We start from the raw sequence: 24396 nt of genomic DNA, 5'->3' as shown, positions 1-24396 counted from the left end.
ACATTTTATAGAATTCAAACACCCATGTGACACAACAGACTCTGATTTAAAAACAAAAACAAAAACAAAAACAAAACCCTTATTATCCACCAGTCTTAAAGAGAACAGCAGGTCTGAAAAAGAACAAGTGTGAAAGTTTAAAAAAAAAAAATGAGGAGGCAATGCCTTTAACTATTATGTCAATGTAGCAAATATTTTTTTTAAGCTGGCTGTATTTTCTCTTTCGGACACTAGAGGGAAGTTTAAAATCTACTCACTGTATCTTTGGATTCATTCATTCATTCACTCATATCAAAACTGAATAAGCTACAGTCCCTGTCTTTAAGGTGCTTAGTCCAGTGAGGGAAAACACAACAGTTAAAAAAAAAAGAAAAAAAAAAGCAAACTACAAGAAAGAGCCAAACCTCAACTTTTTTACAAGACTGTGGGTTTTGGGAAGGACGGAAGGGGAAGCATTTCTGGCAGAGGGACTAAAAAAAACCATGTCCATATAATAATTCACACTAGAAAACCAGCATATCCAAACTGGCTTGTTCCCCTATTTATCTTCCCCATCTTAATCTAAATGGAAATAACATATAACTACAAGTTACTTTAAACAATTATCTATAGAAACGAGAGGAATGAAGTGTTAACATGTGTAGAAGATTTGCTAAAATATCGAACTGACTAGGTTTCAAGACCTATTATACACATTTTTAAAAATTTTTATAAAAAGTTTATTTAAGTAAGCTCTACAACCAACATGGGGTTCAAACTCACAACCCTGAGATCAAGAATTACATGTTCTTCCAACTGAGTCAGCCATGCACCCCTATTATACACAGTTTTAAAAACATGAAAGTTGGGGCTCCTGGGTGACTTAGTTAAGTGTCTGACTCTTGATCTCAGCTCAGGTCTTCACCTCAGGGTCATGAGTTCAAGCCCCGCAAAAGGCTCCATGTGGGTGTGGAACCTACTTAAAACAAACAAACATGAAGATAACAGATAAAACTGGAGTTAAGACTGCTTACTTAATAGGAGTGTCTGGGTGGTTCAGTAGATTAGGCTTCCGACTTCAACTCAGGCCATGTTCTTGCGGGTTCGTGAGTTGGAGCCCAGCATCAGGCTCTCTGCTGTCAGCACAGAGCCTACTTTGGATCTTCTGTCTCCCTCTCTCTGCCCCTTCCCCACTCATGCTGTCTCTCAAAAATAATCATTAAAAAAAAAAAAAAAGACTGCTTACATAATAAAAATTCTCATCTGAAATCATGATAAATTATACAGCTCCCTGAAAAGTGTGTCAAGGATAAAAAATAGAGGTTCCTAAATGTGCTCTGTCTTACACAAATTAAGTTTCCCAGAGTCAGGAAATAGAATTCTCTGACAATTAGCTTTCACTGAGGCCTTTGTAAAGAGACATCTTGCTTAGCAAATCATTTCCACACCTAAATAATTCAAGCCTACACAGGAAAGACTAACACTTGAACTCAAAGTCACCATGGAATGGAATGGAAACATTTGTGTGGTGTATTTTTCCCTAATCCTAAAATAACTATTGCATCTTTTGCTATGGTTTGGGATGTCTGGATTGTTTGTGTTGGGGTTGGGGAGTTGGAGACAAGGAACAAGTTGTTAACTTCTCATACTGAGGGTAAATTTCTCATATTCAAAGGGTGGCACATGGTAGAAAAAGTAAAAGCCAGCATCTTGAAAAAGTTTCACACACATACACAAAATGAGGCGGCAAACTTGTGAATCAAGCATGATTTGGCATCTTTAAATGCAGAGCCGATTCTCTTCTAGTGCCAAAGCCAATGGCTTCTCCTGTAGATGAAATGGCACAGTTCCTGAAAAAGCCCTGGACGCTGTTTCCCCACAATCCTATAATCTGTCAGAAGACAGAAAACAAAAAGAAGGCTTTGCCAGCCAGAAAAAGCAAATTATAACCAACACAGAGCCAACACTTTACTTCAGACAGAAGGAGCTTTTCTATGCATCTTTGGAAGGAGAGAGACAAAAGAAGCTTACTATTGCTCAAATAACCAAGGCAAACATTTTAACCAAATACCATCTTGGATAAGCATTTGATGCAATAGTCTGCTTTCTCACTTCTTAGTCATAGCCTTAAAGAATAATTTCTAACATTTATGGAAAAGAGTTGATGGCCACAAAATACAAAGAATTTTTACAATTCAATATGAAAAAGATAACCAAAGGGGAAATTTTCTTTTCTTTTTTCTTTTTCCCAAAGGGTACATTTTCAAAGGGCATGAACTGGTAGTCACAGAAGAAATATGTAAGGTCAAATATTATATATAATTCTATATTGTTAAAACCAGTAGAGGGGCACCTGGGTGGCTCAGTTCGTTAAGCGTCTAACTCTTGGTCTTGGCTCAGGTCACAATCTCATGATTCAGAAGTCTGAGCCCCACATTGGGCTCTGTGCTGGCAGCGTGGAGCCTGATCAGGATTCTCTCTCTCCCTCTCCCTCTCCCTCTCTCCCTTCTCTGCTTGTGCTCGCTCTCTCTCAAAATAAATAAATAAACATTAAAAAAAAAAAAGGCAATAGAAAGTGACTTTTCCATACAGGCAGCTCTTTTTGCCCCTGGGTCCCATACGGGCGATTTAATAAAACCACCTTTTCTCACCAAAGAAAGAAAAAGAAAAGAAAGTGCTTCTCCATACAATCCTAAGGGTATTTTGGCTTGATAGTACTGCCAACTGCAAGCCTCAGAGAAAACCTTGGCTACTCAGAATGAAAAAAAAAAAAAAAAGAAACAAAAGATAATGATATTTAAAATCACACTATACAGGGGCTCAGTCAGTTAAGTGTGTAACTCTTGATTTCAGCTCAGGTTTGGGAAATCAAGCCCCACACTGGGCTATGCACTGACGGTGTGAAGCCTGCTTGAGATTCTCTGTCTCTCTGTCTCTCTCTCCCTCTCTCTGCCCCTCCCCGGCTCATGCCTGCTCTCTCTCTCTCTCTCTCTCAAAACGTTAAAAAAATTTTTTTTCTAAATCACACTGTACACTTTAAATATCTTACAATTTTATTTGTCAATTATAGCCCAAATAATCTGGGGGAGTTGGGGAGATAAGGGTGCTTAGCCAAGTAATACATACCTAAAAATATTTAGAATAGAAGCTTTGTGAAACATCTACTCTGGGAAGGAAACTATTAAAAAAATGGATACAGGTAAACTGCAAACTAAAGGAACTAAAATAAGAATAAAAGATGAACCTTTACCTGTGAACATAAAACAGCTGAAGCCAATCCCCAAGCCTACAATGAACAAGGGAGATCATAGAAGTAAATAAAAGAAAGTCTAAATATAACCACAGAGGTAAAGCATCTCTAACAAAGTAAGCTTACTCAGCTGCCTTGCTGTAGAAGCAGGCCATTCTGGGACCCCCTTTCCAGTCACCAAATGCAAAAGAAAAGCAAATAATGCCTGGATGGGACAAAAGTCTTCCCATCAAAGAGGAAAAGAAAGCTAAGCCTTTTACTTGTCCTTGATACAAAGAGGGAAAGAACTGTGGGAGAACTCAAATTCCAGAAAAAAAGGATTCAATTCCAACCTATGTAAAGCTAAGAACTTCATGTTACTTTGTTCTAAAATTAGCAATACACAGGTCCCTACTGAAAAAACAATACACAAGATCCCAACTGAGCTGTCAGCAGGGTAAAGTTCTAAGCACGTCAGCACGTTATTGCTTAACCATTTCAGTTTTCCCTTATCAGTTTCAGACATAAAAGACCCACATCCCAAGTTTCTTCTATTGTTAATGCCAGTTTAGAGGCTGAGAAAAATTTAGTTCATCAGATTCAAATTTCAAGCATTTTCTAAGTGCATTATAGGTAATGATGCCACAGATTCTATATTTAACCTCAGGTGTGGAACAAGGAGTGCTAGCTTTGGCTGAAATGGCACCATGTCCCTCCTCCAAGCCTAACTGCAACCATCACCTAAGCTTTCATTAAAGTGGCTATATGGTGTCATCTAAAATAAATTAAAGTGCATTTTCAGTGCTTTTTTGTGAGTGGTTCTACTAATTGGCTATGATGCTTTAAATACAGATAATAAATCACCCCTACTGGTCCTTTAAATATTCAGCATTATAACTGCCATAGGCTAGGGGCACCTGGGTAGCTCGGTCGATTGAGGGTCCGACCTCAGCTCAGGTCATGATCTCGCAGTTCGTGGGTTCGAGCTCCGCATCGGCCTCTGTGCTGACAGCTCAGAACCTGGAGCCTGCTTCAGATTCTGTGTCTCCTTCTCCCTTTGCCCCTCCCCCACCTCTCAAAAATAAATAAACATAAAAAAAAACTTTTTTTTTTTAAATAATCCCATAGGCTGGCAGTCATACCCTCATTTGAACCACAAAGCCAAGAATGGTAAAAAAATCTTGTGATACAAACCCTCTGAAGTGATATAATAAATCTTTTGGAAATATTCTCTAACTAAAATTTGTTTCATTATGGTTCCATAATTGTTACACTCCAGAATTAGGGTAGCAGTATCTTTTCCCAAATCTGGAACTATTTTTTCTTCAAATAGTATTTATAAAAATATATCACCTTTCTCAAAAGGAACTTACGGCCTCTAACAGACAGCATGTTGCTAATTTTCACAACATCCCAATAAAGAACTATTATTTAGCATCTATATCACACTTTAACTTGCAGAAGTGTTTTACAATATTTTCATTAGTAGTCATGCCTCACAACCACCTGTGAGCTAAACTGGTCCTGTTACCCTCATTTGAGAGCTGAAAAAACTGATGTATGATAAGGCCAAGGTCAAGCCAGTCTGCTTTTCCAAAACCACGAAGCTAATTCTTAAAAACAGTATCATTCACTCAACCAGTGTATCTGTATTGCTCATAGTCCTAGTTTTAGTAGGTTCTTAGAACACAGAAACCCACCTAAAATGAGGGTACAAAAACATTAAATTATTGTTATAACACTTCACCAAAAATACACAACCACATTTGAATATAAATAAGGATTTAATAACAATGACACAAGGAGTTTCCAGAAATTGGTTCCCAAAACCTCTATGTCATCATACGAAAACAAAAAAAGGATCAAATGCTTCTTCATCTTATTTTTCTTCTTAATCCACTACAATCAGACTTCTATCTCCATCACTCCAATGAGTGGTTCTAGTCAAGGTCACCAATAACCACTAGGTTGCCAAACCCCATGCGTACTTCTCTGTTCTTTCCTGAGACAATAATCAATACAGTGGTCCACTCCATCCTTGAAACATATTTTTTACTTGACTTCCATAGCATCACTGGTTTTCCTCCTACCTCACTGGCTGCTCCTTCTCCTTCATACCTCTTTTCTAGCCACAATCCATTCCTAGGTGACCTCCTGATTGAATTTCATGACTTCAAACTCTACCTACATGTTGATTTCAAGTCTACAATGCCAGCCCAGATTCCTCCCAGGAATTCCAGGCTTTTCTATCTTATAGCTCCAGTTGGCTATCTAACAAGCACCTCAAACTTGATATGACCAAAGCAAAATCCTTCCACCAGAATCTTACCCATCTCAATAAATATTGTCACCTACCTAGTTTCCACAGCCAATAATGCATAAGTTAGGCATGATTCCTCTTTGCCTCACTCCCCCTGGCTGCTGCCAATCCCTGACCAAGTCCCGATGACTTCATTTCCAAAAGAAATTCCAAATCTACTTCTCTACAGCTCTTCTACCATCACTCCAATCCAAGTCACCACCAATTCTCATCTAAATTAGTGCAAGTCTTGTTACTAGTCTCCTTGCCTCTACTCACGATCTCCCTACAATGAATCCATTTCCACACAGTAAGCAGAACATTCTAATTACAAATCAATTCACATCATATGCCCGCTTAAAAACCTCTGAAGGAGGGGTGCCTGGGTGGCGCAGTCGGTTAAGCATCCGACTTCAGCCAGGTCACGATCTCGCGGTCCGTGAGTTCGAGCCCCGCGTCGGGCTCTGGGCTGATGGCTCAGAGCCTGGAGCCTGCTTCCGATTCTGTGTCTCCCTCTCTCTCTGCCCCTCCCCCCGTTCATGCTCTGTCTCTCTCTGTCTCAAAAATAAATAAACATTTTAAAAAAAATTTATTAAAAAAAAAACCTCTGAAGGAAACACATTACCCTAGCTTTCAAACCTCAGTGCCATCTGGTCTCTGCCTTCTTCTGGCACCACTCTCCCTCTCACCACATTCAAGTCACATTAGCCTTATTTCTGTTCTTCCAAGATATGAAGTTCATTCCTCTTTAGTTCTACACTGGAATGTTTGATCTGGTAATCTCTGAATTCTCCTAGATCTTAACTGCCATACTCTGAAAGGTATTCCCTATTCTCCTAACCTAAAGTAGCTGCCCATTCACTCTCTAACACATCAGTCTATTTTAATTCTCTGCATCGTATTTATCATAACTGGGTTTTAAAAAGTTGTCTGTTGTCTGTTTACCCTCCCTAGAATACAAGCTCCATAAGAGGACAGACTATCCATCTTGATTAGCAGTGTATTACTAGTGCTCTACACATACTAGAAACTCAAAAAATTTGGCAGGCTTAGTTACCCTTACCCACAAAGAGCTCACAATCCAGTTGAAGAAACAAAACAACACTTAAATAATAAATGTAATGCTAGCAGGATAATAAAATGTTACAGTAGCCCAGCAGCAGGAGTGATTAATTCTGCCTTGAGAACTAGGAAGACCTCACAGAAGAAATGAGCTATGAGCTAAATCCTAAAGATTAATTAGGAGATTCACCACATTATTGGTTATGTTTGCTTGTTTTGGAAGAAACGTCCATGGAAGGAAAAAAAATAGCTTGAGCAAAAATGTAATGAGGAAAGGAGGAAGGAAGATGGAACCAATCATCTATGTGTTAAGTGTACTGTGAATGATAAAGAATCCTAAAGGGAAAGAGCATAAGTAGTCTTCCAATTTAGGAAGATTGCTCTTGTGGCAATGTGGTGGATCAACTGAAGGGGTAGTAAGACTTGAGGCATGAAGACCAGTTAGGAGGTTATTGCAACTGACCAAGTAAGAAATAAAAATGGTCAGGGCACCTGGGTGTCTCAGTCGGTTGAGCTTCCAACTCTTGGTTTCATCTCAGGCCATGATCTCACGGTTTCATGAGTCGGAGTCCCACATTGGGCTCTGCTCTGAAAGTGCAGAGCCTACTTGGGATTCTCTGTCTCCCTCTCTCTCTGCCCCTCCCCTGCTCACGCTCTGTCTCTCTCTCTCTCAAAAATAAATAAAACATCAACAAAATTAAAAAAAAGAGAGAGAGAAATAAAAATGGTCTAATCTATGACTTCGGCAATATGGTTGGAAAGAAAGAGGCAGATTTAGGAGATCTTCAACGCTAAAATCAAATCTAGGCATCAGGCAGATACGAGTGGTAAGGGAAAAGAAAGGAGCAAGGTCAAATCCAATATTTTTGATTTAGCAACTGTATGGCTATTAATAGCATTCAACCAGTCAGGGAATCTAGAAGGTTTAGATTTTGTGGCAAAAATAATGAATTCCAAGATGCCCATAAGATGTCCAGGTGGATTCTGGAAATATAGGTCTGGATCCCAGGAGACAGAGATTTGAGTTAAATATAGAGATTTGAATTACATTACCTGTGAAAAATAAAACAAGAAGAGGGTGGCTAAGAACAGAATTGTCAGCAACATTAACACTTAAGGACTGGATAGAAGAAAGGGAGACTAAAAAGAAATAGAAAAGAAAAACGAAGCATGGACAGTTTAAAGAAGCACAGAAGCAAAAACTGAAAAATTAGGGGTGCCTGGGTGGCACCCAGGCGGTTAAACATCCGACTCTTGATTTTGGCTCAGGTCATGATCTCACAGTTTGTGGGTTCGAGCCCCACACTGGGCTCTATGCTGACAGCTCAGAGCCTGGAGCCTGCTTCAGATTCTTGTCTCCCTCTCTCTCTGCCCCTCCCTCAGTCATTCTCTCTCTCCCTCTCCTTCAAAAATAAATAAACATTTAAAAGTTTTTAATTAAAAAATTAAAAATTAAAAAAAATTAATAAAAGCAGAAGGCAAAATAAATCAAGGACTGAAAAGCATCATCTGGGTTTCACAATTAGGTCACTGAGCAGAGCAATTTCAGTGGAGTGTTGGGGACAAAATCAAATTACATGCTTGAGGAATAAATAGGCTATGAGAAAGTAAAGACAGCAGGAGAAAGACTACTTTTAGGAATAGGAGAGAAACTGAGCAGTAACTGGGGGTAGGGTGGGGACAAAGAATTGGGGAAAAGAAATAAATACGAACATAAAAACAGTGATATAACAAGGTCGCAGAGGGATTAACAATATGAAGAAGAAAGGAAAGGCCAACATATGAATACAGTAAAGTCTGCAGGTGTGGAAAAAAATGAAGATAACTTCCACTTGATAGCCTTTGAGAGAAAGGTGGGGGAGAGAATAACATTGAAGGGCTAGAGATCAGCTGGGTTAACAATTTACAAAGAGCAGGCAAATAAATATTCCAATGAGACACGGGAGCCTAACCAGTCACCCACACAACCCCCTACTAAGAAGAATGATCTTACTTTATCTAAAAACATTTTTTTAAGTTTATTTATTTTTGAGAGAGACAGAGTGCGAGTGGGTTAGGGGTAGAGAGAGAGGGAGACACAGAATCTGAAGCAGGCTCCAGGCTCTGAGCTGTCAGCAGAGCCCAACGCAGGGCTCAAACTCACGAACCATGAATGAGATCATGACCTGAGCCGACGCTTAACTGACTGAGCCACCCAGGCGCCCCTGATCTTACTTTATCTAAATAAAAGTTCTTACTTAGAAATTTGAGATCTGATGGAAAATCAGAGTAGTTGTGGAAAGAAAGAGCAGAGACATGATCCAGAAACACGAGCAAATAGTTCAAATTGCCTCTCACAAGAAAGCAATAGCAGAGGGAAGAGGAAGGATGCAAGCAGAGGAGGAACGCTGTTAATCAATATTGGACCTGGTCCAGCTGACCAAAAATCACAGCCAAGTTTTTCTGTGTCTTACCAAATCTAAAAATCCACACTAACCTGGAAGTTGTAATACTTCTAAGAATTTGAAGGGTGTGTCCTGCCACAATATTCCGAGTGTCCAAGCTTCATTCAGTTCATTAAGTAATCCCTGGGAGAATAAATAGCTTGGCTAGACTTTGGATAATATTCATATATACCCCCATTAACTTCATAAATCTCTCCCTATACTTTTTCATGCACTGAAGTGGAAAAATACTGATAACACAGCAGTGTCCTAGGATAGAAAGACAGTAGGGAAAGAAAGCTAGTAGCATTATGCTTGAGAATAAGCAAACTTAAAGTAGAAAATAAACAGCAAAATATTTTTGAAGTCTTAAGAATTAGAGTACACATTGCAACAATGTGGATGGAACTAGAGGGTATTATGCTCAGCGAAGTAAGTCAGTCAGAGAAAGACAAATAGGGGCGTGCCTGGGTGGCTCAGTCAGCTAAGCGTCCGACTTTGGCTCAGGTCATGATCTCATGGTCCGTGAGTTCGAGCCCCACGTCAGGCTCTGTGCTGACAGCTCAGAGCCTGGAGCCTGTTTCAGATTCTGTCTCCCTCTCTCTCTGACCCTTCCCCGTTCATGCTCTATCTCTCTCTGTCTCAAAAATAAACAAACATTAAAAAAAAAAAAAGACATATATGACTTCACTCATATGAGGAATTTAAGATACAAAACAGATGACCATATGGGAAGGAAAGCAAAAAGAATATAAAAACAGGGAGGGGGACAAAACATAAGAGACTCTTAAATACAGAGAACAAACTGAGGGTTGCTGGAGGGGCTGTGGGTATGGGGATGGACTAAATGGATAAGGGGTTTATCCATGTTTACATCTTGGATGTTTATTTGTTAAAATAAACAAATTAAAAAAAAAGAATTAGAGTACACAACTGCATTACAAATTAAAATAAATTCTAAAGGATCTTAAATTGTCACTCAGAGACTTTTCACCATGCATCTTTTTTTTTTTTTTAAAGTAAAGTCTACACCCAACAACCCTAAAAGTCCCATGCTCTACTGACTGAGCCGGCCAGACATTCCCATACTGTGTACCTTTTATGTTACTTAAAATATATTCAAAAAAGAAATAAAATTAAGTTAAAATTCAAATATATTTAGGAAATTACATTTTTGGAATTCTTCTTTAAAGTCTCCCTCTTCCACCCCCAGACTTTTTTTTTTTTTCAAGGTAGTCTTCAGACCAAGCATGGAGTCCAATGCGGGGCTTGAACTGAGATCAAGATCTGAGCTGAGATTAAGAGTCAGACCCTCAACCCACTAAGCCACCCAGGGGCCCTCAGACTGTTCTTTTATTTTTACACAGTAAAATTTATTTTTTAGTGTTCAGTTCTAAAAGTCCTCCTAAACATACAGATGTGTAACCACAATCAAGGTACAGAATAGTTCCATTACCCTCCAGAAATTTCCTCATTCTACTGCTTTGTAGTAAAACATTCCCCTACCCCTAGAGCAAGACAATCATCAATCTGCTCTCCACTGTCCCTATAGTTTTAAGTTTTCTAGACTATCATATAAATTCAATCAAATAGTGAGTAGCCTTTTCAGTTTAGCTTCTTTCACTTACCATAATGCATATGAGATTCATTTATGTTATTACATATATAAATAGTTCCTTTCTATTGCTGAGTAGTATTCCACTATATGAATATATCACAGTTGGTTAATCCATACCAAAGATGAAGGACATTCAGGTTGTTTCTAGTTTTGAGTACAAATAAAAAGCTGCTATAAATATGGGAGCGCCTGGGAGGTTCAGTGGGTTGAGCATCCGACTTCGGCTCAGGTCATGATCTCCACAATTCATGGGTTTGAGCCCCATATCAGGCTCTATGCTGACAGCTCCAAGCCTGGAACCTGCTTCAGATTCTGTCTCTCTCTCCCCTCCTCCTCTACTGGTGCTCCCTCTCTCTCAAAAATAAATATTTTTTAAAAGATACATTTATAGGGGCGCCTGGGTGGCTCAGTCGGTTAAGCGGCCGAGTTTGGCTCAGGTCATGATCTCGCGGTCCATGAGTTCAAGCCCCGCGTCGGGCTCTGTGCTGATAGCTCAGAGCCTGGAGCCTGTTTCGGATTCTGTCTCCCTCCCTCTGACCCTCCCCTATTCATGCTCTGTCTCTCCCTGTCTCAAAAATAAATAAAAAACGTTAAAAAAAATAAAAGAAAATACACATATTAAAAAAAAAAGATACATTTACAAATAAATAAATAAATAAATACATACATAAATAAATAAATAGAGCTGCTATAAATATTCACATACAGGTTTTTATGTCCTAGGTTGTCACTCCACTGGGTAAATACTTGGGTCACATGTTAAATGTTTGTTTTACTTAGTAAGAAACTACCACAGTGTTTCCTTAAGTTCTAGTTGTTCCACGTCTCTGCCAGCCCATAATCTAATCAGTTTTCTTTTGTTGTTTTTTTAGCCATTCTAATGGCATATCTCATTATTTTTAATTTGCATTTCTCTAATGACTGAGATGTTGAGATTTTCACACACTTACTTGCCATTAATCTATCTACTCCAGTGAAGTCACTCGAATCTTTCACTCATTTTTTTATGGTGCTGTTTGCTTCTTGACGAGTTCTGAACTCTTTATACATTCTAGATACAGGTTTATGTATGTCTGATATACAATTTGCAAATATTTTCTCCCACTCTGTGTCTTGTCTTTTTTAAGTTGACTCCATGCCCAACATGGGGCTCAAACTCACAACCCTGGGATCAAGAGTCACATCTCTACCAACTGAGCCGGGTGTCCCGTCTGTGTCTTCTCTTCATTCACTTAAGTATCTTTTGCAGAGTAAAAGTTTTCAATTTTGATGAAGCCCAATTCATCAAGAAAAATTTTTTTGGATCTTGTTTTTGGTGTTGTATCTAAAAACTCTTTACCTAATGCAAGGTAACAAAGATTTTCTCCTGTTTCTCCTGTATAAAATATTCCAAGTATTTTATAGTTTTCCATTTTATATTTAGGTCTATGATCGATTTTGAGTTAATTTTTACAAATGGTATGAAGTATAGTTTGAGGCACATTTTTTCTTTCTTTTACTTTAGATATCCAATCGTGTCAACAACTCATTGAGAAGACTATCTTTTCTCCTTTGACTTGCCTTTGTACCTCTATCAAAAATCAAATGGCTATATTTAATACTGTGGGTCTATTTCTGGACTTTGTATTCTGTTCATTGATCTGTCAAACTATCCTTTCACCAATGCCACACGGTCTTGATTACCATAGCTCTTCAGTAAGTCTTGAAATCAGGTAGTAGGAGTCTTCCAACTTTGTTGTCCTTTTTCAAAATAATTTTGGTTATGTTGGTCCCTTTGCTTTTCTTTCTTTTTCTTTCTTGTTTTTTTTTTAACATTTATTTACTTCTGAGAAACAGAGCATGAGTGGGGGAGGGGCAGACAGAGAGGGAGACACAGAATCCAAAGCAGGTTTCAGGCTCTGAGCTGTCAGTACAGAACCAGATGCAGGGCTTGAACCCACAAACTATGAGATCACGACTTGAGCCAAAGTTAGACGCTCAACTGACTGAGCCACCAAGGCACCCCCACCTTTTTTTCAATGTTTTTTCAATGTATTTTTGAGAGAGAGAGAGACACTGTGAGCAGGAGAGGGGTAAAGAGAGAGGGAGACACAGAATCTGAAGAAGGCTCCAGGCTCTGAGCTGTCAGCACAAAGGGGGCTTGGACCCAGGAGCCATGAGATCATGACCTGAGCCGAAGTCAGATGCCCAACCGACTGAGATACCCCGGTACCCCTAAAATCTTTAAAATCTTTAGCCCCATCCAAATAAATATATATATAACTAAAAATTTTTTTAAAGAAATGCTTGTTAATTTTGTGGGATTTTTCTTTTAGTTATCTTTTAGAGATATATATGGAAATATTTATTAACTTATGAATCTGAGATTTCTTTAAAAATAACTTAGGTGGGTTAGTGGATGGGGAAACATAGATAACACAAGATTGGCACAAGTTCAAAATTACTGTAGCGGAGTGATAGGGGTTCATTATACTGATGTCTACTCTCGCATATATTTGAAATTTTCATAATAAAAAAGTAAAAAGAAAACCTATCTACAGAATTAATCTTCTCTTTAACATAAATCCCTAAGGTGAGGGAGAAAATGAGAAGTATGGGGAGTTAAGCCTTGAATTAAGGTGAGACCCTAGGGATGTCTGTGATTCTCAGTATTTGATTTTCTTGTCAAAGCCAGACATCCTGTTTAATGTCAATATTAAAAATGTTTAGCTAAAGTCAACCAACAACTACAGATACTCTGCATATTCCTTCCTTTCATAAAACATGTCTCTGCTTTTATTTCAAAATCATGAACTATAAAAAAAGCACCTAAATCATACCAAACTGTCCTTCCAGAAAACAACAGCATGTGTATTTTTCACTTACCATCAGGTATATTTATTTCATTGTTTTCAGTTCTTATATAACTGGTGAAAAAGCTACAGAGTAGCAGAAAACTAGACAGTTAACTTGAATTCCTAATCCCAACTCTGAACTAACCAGGTATTGGTTCAAAATTGTCCTGTGGTCCTCAAACCAAATCTGCTGAGGTTCCAGTTCATAATAACCATTCAGGCTTCAATCAGAGGCATTCAGTGGAAATAGATTCTTTTTTCCTCCATCTTTATAATAGAACTGATTAGACAAGGCAGTTGCAGGGTTCTTGGCTGGCTCAGTCAGTAGAGCATGCAACTCTCGGTCTCAGGGTCAAGAGGTCAAGCTCCATGTTCGGCATGGAGACTATTTAAAAAAAAAAAAAAAACTAAAACTAAAAAAATAATTTAAAAAATTTAAAAAGGCAAATTTCCTAAGTCTGGTAAACCATTGAGAATAGGGGAAAACAAAGATGTACAGCTAATATGCACACAATTCATTTTTTTCAAAAAATGTTGTAATGGGGCACCTGGGTGGCTCAGTTGGTTAAGTGCCCAGCTTCGGCTCAGGTCATGATCTCGCGGTCCATGGGTTCGAGCCCCGCATCAGGTTCTGTGCTAACAGCTCAGAGCCTGGAGCTTGCATCAGATTCTGTGTCTCCATCTGTCTCTCTGCCCCTCCCCTGCTCATGCTCTGTCTCTCTCCATCTTTCAAAAATGAATAAATGTTTAAAAAAAATGTTTACTTATTTTGAAAGAGAGTGCACATGCACACAAGCAGGACAGGGGCAGAAGGAGAGGGAGAGAATTTCGAGCACACTCCACACTTAGCGCAGAGCCCGACATGGGGCTCGAACCCATGACCTCGCGTTCATGACTTGAGCGGAAATCAAGAGTCGATGCGTAACAGACTGAGCCACCCAGGCACCCCTGCACACTGATTCTTTATTGAAAAGTTCGCTGGGAAGCTTGGCTCAGTCAGTAGAACATGCAACTCTTGATCTCGTCGTGGTCATGAGCTTGAGCCTTGTGTTGGTCAAAGAGATTACTTAAATAAAAACTTCTTTAAAAAATGGAAAAATAGGGCACCCTGGTGGCTCAGTCGATTAAGCATCCAATTTCAGCTCAGGTCATGATCTCATGGTTCCTGAGTTTGAGCCCCACATCGGGCTCTCTGCTGTCAGCACAGAGCCTGCTTCTGATCCTCTGTCCCCCTCCCTCTCTGCCCCTCCCCTGCTGGTTCACTCTCTTTCAAAATAAATAAATAACCTTAAAGTTTTTTTTCAATAAATAAATAAATAATGGGAAAATAAGGAAAAGATTTAGCACTGCATGAACTACTATCAAGGAGGTACTTGGTGCCACATTATTATAAAACCAATCCCTCCAGATGATGTGAATAAACAACAAATAAAGCAACTAGAACTCAGACTCACAGAATAATTACGCTGACTTTAACTATCACTTATACCCTAATGATTTCTAGATCTGCATCTCCATTCTAAACTTTTCTACTAAACTCAAGACTCAATATCCAGAAGCTTATTGGACATTTGCTCCTAGATTTTCCTGACACCTCAAATCTAATATACCAAAATCATTGTCCCTCAAATGTAACACCCTCTCACCCCTGTATTCCTTACCTTGGTTAATAATATCACCATCCACTTGCCCAAGCAAGCAATTTCAAATCCATCTTTGACAACTCCTTCCCCCTTACCCACTCCTCAACATAAAGTCAATAAGACCCTCCTGGTGATTCTCCTAAAAAGCTCGTTAACCTGTCTACAATTCCACCATTACCACTGTAACTGAGATCTTCAATCTCTCTCAAATGATCATCACACAAATGTCTCATAACCAACTAGCACCCCCCCCCCCCGCCCCGCCGTAGCCAATTTCACACTTTAAAATCTAACTTCCAGGGGCGCCTGGGTGGCTCAGTCGGTTGAGCAACCGACTTCGGCTCAGGTCGTGATCTCGCAGTTCATGAGTTCGAGCCCCACGTCGGGCTCTGGTGCTGACAGCTCAGAGCCTGGAGCCTGCTTTAGATTCTGTGTCCCCCTTTCTCACCACCCCACCCCTGCTTGTGCTCTGTTTCTCTCTGTCTTTCAAAAATGAATAAACATTAAAAAAAAAAAAATCTAACTTCCATACTGCCAACAGTGTTACTTTTCTTAAACAGTGATCCAAACTTGTTCCTTACCTGACTCAAAACTCTCCCATGACTTAAACAAACAAACAAACAAAACTCTCCCATGACTCCCTGGCATTTTATCTTACAAAGTAAAATTCAGACCCCTCACCAAGGCCATCTACAACTGGGCTCCAACTCATCTTTCACCTCACTTCCTTCCATTTCTTCCTCATGCCCCATGATCTGGCCACATTAAACCACTGGCCCACAGGTCCATACTCATATACTCTCTACCCTTGTGCAAGCTGTTCTCTGTATTTGAAACACTACCCTCTCCAATCTTTTTTTGTTGAGATAGCCAAATTATATTCATCCTTTAAGACCCAACTGACTCTTTCTCTAGCAAGCTTTGTCCAACCTTCCCCTCACCCCACCACACAGAACCTGTGCTCCCATAGCACTTAGTACAGATCTCTATGATTGCACTTACTGTACTAATTCATAATTATTTGTGTTAGTCTCCAATTAAAATGTGCATTCTTGGGGTGCCTGGATAGCTCAGTCGGTTAAGCATCCACTTCAGCTCATGTCATCATCTTGCTGTTCAGGGTTCGAGGCCATCGGGCTCTGTGCTGACGGCTCAGAGTCTGGACCCTGTGTTGGATTCTATGTCTCCTTCTCTCTCTGTCCCTTCCCCATGTGCACACACGTGTACGCACTCTCTCCCCCTCTCTCTCAAGAATAATATTAAAAAAACAAAATGTGTACTCTTGGGGCACCTGGATGGTTTAGTTGGTAAAGCATGCAACTCTTGATCTCAGGGTTGTGAGTTTGAGCCCCAGGTTGGGTATAGAGATTACTAAAAAAATAAACTTTAAATATATACATAAACAAATTAAATGAAATCTTTTTTTTAAATGTGCATTCTTTAGGGGTGCCTGTCTCGCATGCAACTCGATCTTGGCATCATGAGTTCAAATCCCATGATGAGTGACGAGCATAGAGGCTACTTAAAAAAATAAATAAAAATAAAATAAAATAAAAGAATGCACCTGGGTGGCTCAGTCAGTTAAGCATCTGACTCGGTTTCAGCTCAGGTCATGATCTCACGGTTAGTGAGTTCGAGCCCTGCATCTGGCTCTGTGCTGACAGCCTGGAGCCTGCTTGGGATTCTTTCCCTCCCTCTCTCTCTCAAAATACATAAATAAACTTTAAAAAAAAAAAAAAAGTTCAGGGGCACATGGGTGGCTCCGTCAGTTGAGCATCCAACTCTTGATTCTGGCTCAGGTCATGATCCCAGGATCATGGGATCCAGCCCTGTGTCCAGCTCCGCACTAAGCATGCAGCCTGCTTAAGATTCTCTCTTTCCTGGGGCACCTGGGTGGCCCAGTCAGTTAAGCTGTCTGACTCTTGACCTCGGCTGAGGTCATGATCTCATGGTTCCTGAGTCTGAGCCCCACATCGGGCTCCATACTGACAGTATGGAGCCTGCTTGGGATTCCCTCCCTCTCTCTCTCTGCCCCTCCCCCGATCTTTCACTCTTTCAAAATAAACTTTAAAATTCTTAACAAAAAAAAAATTCTCAGGCCCTCCGCCTCTCCCCAACTTGCATGGAAACACACTCTCTCTAAATTAAAAAAGCTAAAAAAAATAAAAGTGCACTCCTTACAAAGATTATGTCATTCATATTTTAATTTCAGTGCCTAGCACAATTCCTAACACACAATAGGCACTTAAATGTCTGCTGACTGATTGCTGAAAGGACCAACTCATTTTCTAATGAGACCAGAGACCAAAAAGCTTAAGAGAGTCAAACCTAGCTTTGGTTTACTGATGAAAAGAAAAAACACTAGACAAATTTGTGCTTATGCTATTTCTAGTTTTTCATACTTTCTCCCACTAGCTTCAGGGCTGGTTGCCAGAAAATTAGTAACTGAGTCTTGGGGCACCTGGGTGACTCAGCTGGTTAAGTGTCTGACTTCGGCTCAGGTCACGATCTCACAGTTCGTGGATTCAAGTCCTATGTCGGGTTCTGTGCTGACAGCTTGGACCCTGAAGCTTGCTTCAGATTCTGTGTCTCCCTCTCTCTCTGCCCCAACCCCGCTCACGCTGTGCCTCTCAAAAATAAATAAATGCTAAAAAAATAATAATAAACTTAAAAAATTTAAAAAAAAGAAAATTAGTAACTGAGTCTTTTAAATCCCTCCTTAAATGACCTATATTTTCCCATGAAACAGTACAATCCAGTGCTATAATACTAAGCCATCATTTGATAACTGAACCTTAATTCTGGTAATTTATTATCCTCCTTGTAGTAAATGGATTTTTAGGGGTACCTGGCTGACTCAGTTGGAAAAGCATGAGACTCTTGATCTCAGGGTCATGAGTTCAAGCTCCATGTTGGAAGCAGAGATTAAATAAATGATACTTAAAAATAAATAAATAATAGGGGCGCCTGGGTGGCTCAGTCAGTTGAGCGTCCGACTTTGGCTCAGGTCATGATCTCATAGTTTGTGAGTTCGAGCCCCACATTAGGTTCCGTGCTGACAGCTCAGAGCCAGGAGCCTGCTTCGGATTCTGTGTCTCCCTCTCTCTCTGCCCCTCCCCCACTCAAGCTCTGTCTCTCTCTCTCTCAAAAATAAATAAACATTAAAAAAAATTTTAATAAATAAATAATAAAATAAAAATAAATGCATTTTTCATAAAGAAAATTGAGCATTTTTCCACTTGAGTTGTACTTCCTTTCACTCTAAGTTACAAAGCTCTAAAAGGGACATAACCAAGACCTTGATAGGCAGTGAAAAGACAGAAATAGATACTAAACACTTCTCTGCTGAGAAAGCATTCACCTCTCACCATGAGCACAGTGACTTCACACTTATCCCCACTCTGGCCAGCTGTGAAGCTTCAACCCTTCCCCTGGCCACTTTGCTTCTCACACGACTCTCACTTTCCACTTTATTATATTAGTATCAACTTTTTGGAGTTGCTATTACATTTTAGGAGTTGAAATTCAAGAATGAGGCTCATGTCTTTTCTGAAAATGTTCCAAGCTTCCTGTCCTGCTCTGCTGCATTATACAATGTTACTCTGCCAAATACTTAGCTCATTTCCTTCTCCTGCTTGTCCTGATATGGTGGTACACATCAATAATGCCCTCCCCTTCACATTTTCAGACTTTACTGTCTGCTTGTAATGCCCTATCTTCCTCGTCCATCTATGAGGGTGTATCATGCCTGTTATGCAAAGGGTCTTTACTGACAATACCTGTACCCAGCCATCCATCAACTCTCACAAGTTGTACCTCCCTCTAGTAGAGTGCTTAATGTATTTCATCAATTGTAAGACATACTTTCCCCTCCACATTTCTCTGAAAATAGGATATATCTTACAACTGATAGCATGCCAGTCTTTCTTAACATTTCTTCTTTCTTCCTTGCATGTAAAGTAATTGTGAGCCTTACAATCATTAGCAACACAGAGCTGATGAAATAAAGTATTACATTCTATAATAATTACTTTGTATACATCTGTTTCCTAGGCCAAACTGTGAACTGAGAGGGTCGGGGCTATATGACAAACATCTTTGACCAGCATAGATTTGAGCACAAAAAGAGGGTGCACCCAACAAACACTAGTTGGATAGTTATTTATTTAGCATTTGCTAAGTATTAAGTAGTATTGTAAACATTTTACATGTATTAAGCACATTTAACCCTCACAACAACCTGTGCAGGAAGTACAGTTATTATAGATGAAGAAACTGAGGTAAAGAAACATAGGGAAGCTCATTCAAAGATACACAAAGTTCCAGAAGATCTGAACTCATCTTTGCTGATTATGTTTTATATTGTTTATCATTTTTTCCATTCAGCAAATATTTAACAAGCAATTACTCCAAGCCAACTATGTACTGTGCTAAACACAGGTAAGCAAAACCTGGCCTCTGGAGGCTACTCTGAATCATATATCCATTCTTGAATCCTTTACCCTCCAAACATCAGAACAACCTACAAATTCACTAAGTTACATCTGCTCTTCTCTTTTACTTTTCAACATCTTCCCATATAGCCCTTTTTTAAAGTTTTTAGCACTCTATCAAGAACCAAACAAAGGACAAAAAACAAAAACATAAACAACAAAAACCTTTGTACTCAATTATTAGCAGCTGTGAAAAGATCACAAAAGACTTCAGTTAAGGAATGGGTGGCAAGATCCAAAGGGTTCTAAAGGAACAAAGGTTCTGTTCATAAGCAAATATTCAAAGAAAAAAAGGTAAAAACACATAATTTTGTTTTTATTTTTTATTATTTTTTTAACACCATAATGTTGTCTTTAAGTAGACTGTTTTAAAATGTTTTCCCTGAGGGCACCTGGGTGGCTCAGTCGGTTGGGCGTCTGACTCCTGATTTTGGCTCAGGTCATGATCTCAGGTTCGTGGGTTCAAGTCCTGCATCTGGCTCTGTGCTGCCTGCTTGGGACTCCCTCTCCCCACCACCACCCCCCCACCCCACACACACACAAATAAATAAACTTAAAAAAAAAAAAGTTTTCCTCTGAAGCAAAAGATCTTTTTAAAAAATTATTCATTTTATCATAATAAAAATGAGCTAGTAACCTTTAATTCCTTTTTTTTTTTCTTAGCCCTTGCTGTGTCAGAGATTCATGAGTAGTCCTTACATCCCCACTTTAGATAGACTGCTCCCACAACAGGTAATCAAGGCACTGACCACGCCGTCTCTCCCAAGGGAAGACTCTCCATTTGGTAAGTCATCTACCACATAAAAATAACCACAAATAGGAAAAAGAATAGAGAGGACAGGAAATTCTCATCACAACTGAACAAGCCTCTATTATTTTAACATGACATGAATGGCATTAGGGACTCATTTGAACCAATGGAAATTTTCAGTAGAGGGAAAAACACATTACAAAATTAAAAATAAATGTCCAATTATTAAAATAAAATAGGACAACTAAGCCAGCTCTACTTTTATACCTCTACTTCAGGTTCCATCTGGTGACCAAAGACAAAATAAATTTGTATTCTGTAAATGCCCTATGACAACAGTAACAAGCGCTTTCTTTCAAAACTATCCTCTAAAAAAGAACAATCGTTGGAGGCACCTGGGTGGCTCAGTGAGTTAAGTGTCCAACTTTGGCTCAGGTTATGATCTCACAGTCCGTGGATTTGAGCCCCACATAGGGCTCCGTACCGACAGCCCGGAGCCTGGAGCCTGCTTCAGATTTTGTGTCTCCTTCTCTCTCTGCCCCTCACCCACTTGTGCTCTATGTCTCTCAAAAATAAATAAATGTAATAAAAAAATAAACATTAAAAATTTTAAAAAAAAGAACAATTGGGGTTATGGGCAGTTATTGGGAGAGCCAAGGAACTAGAGCAAAAAATTAAAAATGATATATCACTGTATATTTCCAAGAAAAAGAGGTAAAGCACGTTTTACCAGATGGAGAAGTTAAAGACAACTAGGGTTCATTTCCCCCATTCCTATAAAATAATTCACTGTTCTTATCTGTGAATCTTCAAGGACCTAGTACAGCCACTCCCTACCTTTGCTCAGATGAAAGACAAATCACTCACTAATTTCCAAAAGGCCTCGCTATTTCAAGCTCTTCATCTTTAGGGCCAGCAAAGCTGAAGCATCCATCTCATTCTGTCCTTTTGAAAGAAGTTTCACCTCTTTCAAAAGCTGTGGCTAGAAAGCCATTTTCTCTCTCTAGAAGCACACAGTTTAACTCTGTCCTCTGCTTTGTGTACCCTAAATAACAAGAACAACAACAAAGCCTCAGGAGTGCTCCTTCAGCCTCTCAGAAAAGAACCAGCCACCTCTTGGACAGCTGCTTCTGTCTTTCTCTCAGAGACACTCCACCCTGGAGGTTCCACAGGCAGCATAACAAAAAGTGGAGCTGCAAAGCTGCTGTATGCTTATCTGACCTCCAAAACGGAGACACGGCCCTTGGGGCAACCAGAGACTCCCTCGCGAAAGAAAACTTTTATACAATTTAAAAATAGCAAATTGTATTTGCACACCCCTCTTTGTGCAGCCCTCCCAGCTTGTCTCAAACTAGTTTTCTCGACTCCTAATAAAGCACATTAGTACCAACTGTGTTACAAGACAAGGAACCTGAGTGAGCTATGTTCACAAAGCATTTAACAGATTGGCCCTCCATTCTCTTATTTCTTCCTTTTGAGTAAGGAGCTACACACCATTTGTAAAAATGCCCAAGAGTATGGTATTTTTCCTACACAAGTCTGATGGCTAATTAGTCACATCACAAACTGGTATTTTTGCACATGATCTACTGTGCCTACGTAAAACGCACATATGTGCCTATTGAGGTTTTACAAACAATATGCTTCGCCTTGACAAAGAAATCAATCACTCTACTAATAACGGTAAGGTCTAAAATCCAGTAATATTGTTGGTGACAATAGTACCATCGGTATAGTACCTACAATTTACAATTTTCATACACAATTTCAATCACGTACATTGATGCTTGCAATAGCCCACCGAAGCACTACATCTTTCAGAGGTTCAGAAAGGTTAAGTAGGACCTGCCCAAGGTTATCTATCAGCTTTATCAATGGTGGACGTGGTTTCGAACCTGTCAGACTCTAAGCCCCTAGCTTTCTTCCCTAGACCCCTCCCAGCTTTAAACAGAGGGCTCCTGACTCCCATCCTCCGCCCAGAAAAGCCCATGACTCTAGGCGACCGGCCTTCCCTGCCTGGATCAGAGTTAGCTTCTTCAGCTCCAGCAAGGCTTTCATCCTCCACCACCCTCCCCCCGCGACCATTCTCTGAAAGAAGCGGAAAGGGAGAGGCGACCGAAAGCTCCTGGGGGAAGGGACGATGACAAACGGGGAAGCGCGGGACACTGCCCCTGCCGTGGGCTCCTTCACTCTGCCGCACTCACCTCCTTCCCTCCGCCAAGCGGTCCAGCCCTGGCGCTGGCGATCCGGCCACCTATGCCCCAAATTCTCCCATCATCACCTCAAACTGTCCCTCCCCCACGCCCCTTCGCCTCCGACAGGCAGAGCCCACCCCCCACCCCCCTACCAAGTCGAGGTATCCCTCCACCAAGCCACCCCTCTTCCACCATCACTCACTGTCGGTGACTGGGCCCGGCCCTCATGGCTGCTCCGTTGCTGCCCGCCGCCGCCACCGCTACTCCACGCCCCGGCCCCTCAGTAGCCGCCGCCGCCGTCGGGACTAGCCGGGAGCCGCTCTTGCGCATGCGCAGCCTGGATTACCGGGGCCCTCTATGGACGCCCGCGCATGCGTAGCCGGAGCCGAGGCGTCTTCTCCAGTGCCTGATGCTCTGCACCCCTGAGTCTCAGGTGGACATGGCCGCTGGCCTCGAGGACCGATTAGGCTTTCAGGCTTCCATGGCCGCCCTTAGGTCCAAGGCCTCTGGGTTACTTTGCCTAGGGTTACTAAACGCTTGGACCTCGATCATAGACTTAATGACACTTCCAGGATTCTGGATCCTACTTGCACTTAAAGGCCCGAATGCAGGTGCTCTGAGGTGACTGATAATGAACTTGGATCTCTTTCAAAAAGACGATCACATCTAGAATACGTTGGAGGTAATTGTGTAAGAGGTAATTTTGACATCCCAGAATACACTACTGGCCAGGAGGTGCTCAGAAGCCCCTGGGGATCTTGTCAAGGCGGCACTTAAACTTCTTTGGGACACTGCAAAGTTCAGTCTGTTTATCAAGAGCATACTGTTTATTGGACAGAAATGTTCTGGGCATCTCATATGTGCCATCGAGGAACTTGCAGGCCTATAGTTTCTTACTTTACAGCTCTCACTACAGAGCCTGGCCCTTTTGCAAACTGGTAAACAAAAACTAGACCTTTAGCCCATGGAGACCCAACCATCAGCCCCTAGACCACTGTGCTGCCTTGGCATAGTGGAACAAGAAACTAGGCTAGGGGCGCCTGGGTGGCTCAGTCCTTAAGCGCTGGACTCTTGATCTCAGCTCTGGTCATGATCTCACTATTCATGAGTTCGAGCCCAGCGCCGGCTCCTTGCTGACAGCTTGCTTGGGATTCTCTCTCTGGCCCTCTGCTGCTCTCGCTGTCTCTCTCTCAAAATAAATAAGCAAACCTAAAAAGAAAAAAAAAAATACTAGGCTCAGTTGAGTCTTGGAAATTCAGCAATACAGATTTGACAGCTGAGGGCAATGCACTGCAGTAGAAGGGAAGAGGAGATACAGAACTAAACTCTCTCCTTATCACCATGACCCTCATCCCACCTCTAGCCCAGTCTTACCTCTATAGCCCAGAGTTTGCAGAGATAGGGACCAAGATATAATGTCAGGCAAAAAAAAATCAAGGAAGAGAAGGGGGGAGGAGGAGGAAAGTAGTTCCATTCTTTCTGTGAAAGGCGTTAAATTCTCTGTACTTCTGGAGAAAGAAAAGCTACTCCTGATCCCAGGATCTGATATGAATATTTAAAGTCCTAATCTAAGACTAAGGAAATTTTTTCCTTCTTTGGAAAGAAGCAAGAATAGGCCCTAAAGTTTGAGAATGCTGAAACTGGAGTGTCACTAATATTTCTAATTACAGATTACTAATTTAAAATGCATATAATGGAATGCTCAAGTCACTAAGAAATGAGGTTACTCGCTCTAGCACCTAGGAGTTTGAGGATTTTTTTCTCATCAGATGCATGTAACTTTTACGTACATACCTATATGTTGCTGTGGGAAAAGTATATAGATTAGCGTAATCTGTCCCTAGAAAAGCAGATCTACACAAAAGTGCAT

General features: G+C 40.5%; 1 protein-coding gene across 2 annotated transcripts in view; it reads right to left on the bottom strand.

Moving 5' to 3' along the window:
* Positions 1–23732, bottom strand: part of FAM222B (family with sequence similarity 222 member B) — a 76331-nt gene extending 52599 nt beyond the window's left edge. The window contains exon 1 of one of the 2 annotated variants that reach the window (XM_027034528.2): positions 22729–23732. The gene's annotated coding sequence lies outside the window, so the exon portion shown is untranslated. Of the gene's footprint in view, positions 1–9045; positions 9611–22728 lie in introns of those variants that run through there. The other variant, XM_053212853.1, reaches the window with a different exon arrangement.
* Positions 23733–24396: the final 664 nt, after the last annotated feature.

This window comes from Acinonyx jubatus, chromosome E1 (genome assembly GCF_027475565.1).
Source record: "Acinonyx jubatus isolate Ajub_Pintada_27869175 chromosome E1, VMU_Ajub_asm_v1.0, whole genome shotgun sequence".
In the NCBI taxonomy this organism is placed as follows: Eukaryota; Metazoa; Chordata; class Mammalia; order Carnivora; family Felidae; genus Acinonyx; species Acinonyx jubatus.
The sequence above is the reverse complement of the archived record's forward strand: the minus strand, read 5'-3'. Positions and strand labels throughout refer to the sequence as shown.